At 38.8% G+C, this 5,329-nt stretch overlaps 1 pseudogene; it reads left to right on the forward strand.

The window, feature by feature from the left end:
• Positions 1 to 604: 604 nt before the first annotated feature.
• Positions 605 to 1,293, forward strand: LOC119807204 (annotated as a pseudogene).
• The last annotated feature ends 4,036 nt before the right edge of the window (positions 1,294 to 5,329 follow it).

Raw genomic sequence — 5,329 nt, forward strand, 5'->3', positions numbered from 1 at the left:
GATTTAAGCTCTCATGTAAATCTTAAATTAATGTTCCTAGAAGCTCCACAAAGTGAATTCTGGGCTGCTCTTTGAATCTCTGTTCCTTGTGTAGCCAAGAAACTGAAGCTCATTGTTCATTGTATTCAGTATAGTAAATTTAAAGATGGGAGATAATATACAAATTTATGCTCAATACAAACTTTCTCAACCTTCCCTATTTTCCTCTCTCACTCTTCCTTTGTTTTATTTTTTATTTTCTAGCTTTCTTTTGTTATGGTGTTTTTATTATATTTTATTATATACTAGTACTGTTAATATGAGATAAATTTCCAAACATTGCTGCAAAAGCAAACTGACTTAAATATGTAAGGTATTTTAGCCTAAAGTTGATATTAGAACACCTCATTGATTTCTGTCTGGAGTGGTATTGATATCTTTCAGGGATTGCTCACATCACCCATGACTGTATTTTTGATTGATTGATGCTGCCAGTCACTCACACACACTGTCCAGACATTTCTTTATGTATTTGATTACTGCTTTGCATGGGAAACTCCAGCCCAGAGCAGCTGCTCACAATATATAAACAGGTCTTTTGGTGAGAACTGAGCTACATCAGAGAGGCAGGGGGAACAATATGGAGTCACGGATGCAAATTCTCATGTCCCTGCTGCTCTGGGTGTCTGGTGAGAAACTTAAATGTATTATAATCTTTTTGGAGTCACTTCGTTGTATAAAAGAAATATACAATGTGTGCTAGGACACTATTTCTTACACTACTGTAAAAGATATACACTCTGACAATATGACATTATGAGACTATTAAATCACAAATTTCATCTGTATTAAATTCTGTGTGTTTTTTATTACTTATGACCATTTGTTTTCCTGATTGCAGGTGCCTGTGCAGATATCACAATGACCCAGTCTCCATCTTCCTTGGCTGTGTCAGTAGGAGAGAAGATCACTATCAGCTGCAGGGCCAGTCAGAGTCTTTATGGCAGTAACAGAAAGAAGAACTACTTAAACTGGTACCAGCAGAAGCCAGGGCAGTCTCCTAAACTACTGATCTACTATGCATCCACTCGGGAAATGGGGTCCCTGAACGCTTCATAGGCAGTGGATCTGAGACAGATTTCACTCTCACCATCACATGTCCAGGCTGAAGACCTGGCTGATTACTACTGCCAGCAGAGTTATAGCTATCCTCCCACAGTGCTTCAGCCTCCAACAAAAACCTCTTCTGAGAGTCTCACCATCTGCCTTCACATGCACAGCCCTGGTCATTTACACTTCCCTTTTCTGCCTTAGAGACAGTGTACCTGAAACTCTGATGAAAAGTTTGCAGAGCTCAGCAAACTTTAAGGTTCAATGTCTCTTGTTTATTTGTATGAAACTTTTATACAAAATTGCAAGAACTAAGTTACACAAGCTCTGTTTCTTGAATATATGAAATGTTTACTTTTATACTTCTGGGGTTCTGGTGTCAATCAGAAGACTCTATGGCTAAAGTGAGGATGACTATTTCATCTTGTATTTTATTTTGGAAGCTCTAGGGAAAAGTGTTCCCTGCATTTATAGATTCTAAAGGGCTTCTTACTTTATTATTTATTGGTGTCCATTTCTTCTGTTTTTTTCTTTAACTTTTTATTGTATTCTAGCAGTTGAGTACCATTCTCTGTGACCATGAGATTGTACATTTGTGTGTCTGTATGTATGTGTATGCATATTCTAGGTGTACATCTGACATGGTATAGATATGGAGGTGAGAGGACAGCCTGACTTGATCTTATCTTTTCATTTGGGTTTGGGACTCAAATTGAGGTTATGTATCAGGCTTGCTGTCAAGTGTCTTGTGATATTTGAGTCACCTTGCTGCCCCTTAAAATCTTTTATTGATTTAAATTCACTGTACACAATTTTCTTAAAAGCAAGGTTTTTCCAGTATGTATATTTTGAACATATGTAATTAACCTTCCCCATTTCTCCTTCCCTTTCCTGCAAGCTTTCTTCCAGAGTATCTTCTAATTTATCTCTCTGTCTCTCATAGTATGCATTCCCATGCCCACACACCCATGCTCACACACCCATGCCTACACACACATGCTCACATACCCATGCCCCTCATGCACACATATGTACACTTATGCACATAGATACACATATATCCACATACATACACATATATACACATGAATACACATACATTCACATACAGAGGAACACACTCAAACTCATACAAATATACAGATATACAGATATATATATATATATATATATATATATAGCTTTTTCAGATTCTAAATATTGTGGATTCTAAGTATGTAAAGAAAGGAAATTGTGGAATTTGTTGCTTTTGTTTTGGGGATCACATCTCCTTTCAAGACTCTGTATCTGACCCCCAATTGTGGAGACAAAGATACATTCCTGCACTCTAATGTTGATATAATATTGTATCAGTAAATGCTGCCTTCAAGTCTTTATATTTTATATCAATTAATAAGGCTCAATTTTTAAGGGTATATATTGTTATCCCATGTATAAAATATTCTAACTATGTTCACATCCTGATTAAGAAACTTATCCTAGGGGGCAACCTGCCCTGGAAGACAGAACAGACCCCCCCCCAGCTCCTTCTGCAGGCTTGTCTTGTTTCTCACATCACTGCCTCTCCTAAGCCTTCCCTAGTGTATTCAAGTGTCCTGCTCCTGTACTAAGGCCATCCACTCAAAGGGGTCAGACTCTGGCCTCCAGGCAGGTCTGAGGATTCCTGCAAGGGAGTGCTGGCTCCTTCAGATTGTGCTGCTAGGTTCGCTGTGTGATATTCCATCCTGCCCTGCCCCCACCTTGGCCCTTTTGTCCTGGCGGCATCCCTGGGCTGCCAGGATTCCCGGATCAAGTGCAGTGGAGTTCCATCTGGACTGGTGAGTATGTGCGACCCTGAGAAAACCTGCCTTGGAAGAGAGCACAGATCCCGTTCCCCAGCTCCTTCTGCAGGTTTGTCTTTGGTTCTCAAGTCCCTGCCTCTCCCAAGCCTTCCCTAGTGTATTCAAGTGTCCTGCTCCTGTACTAAGTCCATCCACCCAAAGGGGTCAAACTCTGGCCTCTAGGCAGGTCTGAGGATTCCTGCAAAGGATTGTGGGCTCCTTGACAGATTGTGCTACAAGGAATAGCTCCTGTTCTGGCACTGAGGAGATCCAAACAGATTCAGTCACAGCAAAGATTGGTCTAAGACACCAAGCACCTCCCGGCTCCATTAGAATGAAGAGATGGGCAGGTGCCAATGCAAGAACTCCTCCAACAACATGAAAGGCAACATGACATCACCAGAATCCAGACATCCCGAAACAACAAGAATTGAACACCCTACTCCAGAAGATATAGAAGAAACCGACCTTAAACAGTACTTTATGAAAATAATAGAGGACCTTAAACAGGAGGTAAAAATCTGCCATAAAGAAATGGAGATGACAAACAAAAAGGTAGACGAAATAAATAAATCTCTCAAAGATACCCAAGAAAAACAAGAAAAACAAGAAAAAGCAATCAAACCGGTAAGGGAAACAAACAGTACAAGACCTGATAAATGAAATGGAGGTAATGAAGAAAACACAATCTGAGGGAAGACTGGAAATGGAAATTCTGAGTAAATAAACAGAAACTTCAAAGAAAAGTATTTCCAACCGAATACAAGAGATGGAATAAAGAATCTCATACTCTGAATATACTATAGAGGAAATAAATTCACAGATTAAAGAACAAAAAAATTCCAACAAATATTTAACACAAAACATCCAGGAAATCTGGGACACCATGAAAAGACCAAACCTAAGAATAATTGGGGTAGAAGAAGGAGAAGAATTACAACTCAAAGGCCCAGAAAATATACTTAACAAAATTATAGAAGAAAACTTCCCCAACCTAAATAAGGATGTTCCTATGAAGATACAAGAAGCCTACAGAACACCGAATAGACTGGATCAAAAGAAAGCATCCCCACGCCATATAATAATCAAAACACAAAACATACAAAATAAAGAACAGATATTAAGAGCTGTAAAGGAAAAAGGTCAAGTAACATATAAAAGGAAACCTATCAGAATCACACCTGACTTCTCAATGGAAACGATGAAAGCCAGAAGAGCTTGCATAGATGTGCTCCAGACATTAAGGGAACATGGATGCAAGCCCAGACTACTATACCCGGCAAAGCTAGCATTCACCATCGATGGAGAAACAAGATATTCCAAGACAAAAACAGATTTAAACAATATGTAGCCACAAATCCAGCCTTGCAGAAAGTAATAGAAGGAAAATCACAAACCAAGAAGTCCTACAATGCCCACAATAACTCAGGCATCTAGCAACCCTTCAATAGCACAACTAGAAGAAGGGAAACACACAAACTCTACTACAAAAAAAAAATGACCAGAGTTACCAACCACTGGTCATTAATATCACTTAATATCAATGGACTAAATTTACCTATAAAAGGCACAGGCTAAGAGACTGGATATGAAAAGAGGATCCAACATTCTGCTGTTTACAAGAAAACACACCTCAACCACAAAGACAGACACCTACTCAGAGTAAAGGGTTGGGAAAAGGTTTATCAAGCAAATGGACCTAAGAAACAAGCGGGTGTGGCCATACTAATTTCCAACAAAGTTGACTTCAAACTAAAATCAATCAGAAGAGATGGAAAGGGACACTTTACACTCATAACAAGAAAAATCCATCAGAATGAAGTCTCAATCCTGAATATCTATGCACCTAATATAAAGCACCAACTTACGTAAAAGAAACACTTCTAGAACTAAAGGCAGCCATCAAACCACACACATTAATAGTAGGAGACTTCAACACTCCTCTCTCACCAATGGACAGGTCATCAGACAGAAACCTAACAGAGAATTAAGAGGCTTAATGGAGGTAATGAACCAAATGGACTTAACAGACATCTATAGAACATTCCACCCTAATAGGAAAGAATACACCTACTTCACTGAGGCTCACGGAACCTTTTCGAAAATTGACCATATACTCGGTAACAAAGCAAACTTTCACAGTTACAAAAAAATATTAGTAACCACGTGTGTCTTATCGGATCACCATGGATTAAAATTAGAATTCAACAACAACGCTACCCCCAGAAAGCCTACAAACTCATGGAAACTGAACAGTCAACTACTGAACCACACCTGGGTAAAGAAAGAAATAAAGAAAGAAATTAAAGTCTTTCTTGAATTTAATGAAAATAAAGACATAACATACTGAAACCTATGGAACACTATGAAAGCAGTGCTAAGAGGAAAATTCATAGCACTAAGTGCCCACTTAAAAAAAC

Source organism: Arvicola amphibius, chromosome 2 (genome assembly GCF_903992535.2).
Source record: "Arvicola amphibius chromosome 2, mArvAmp1.2, whole genome shotgun sequence".
NCBI classification, from domain to species: domain Eukaryota; kingdom Metazoa; phylum Chordata; class Mammalia; order Rodentia; family Cricetidae; genus Arvicola; species Arvicola amphibius.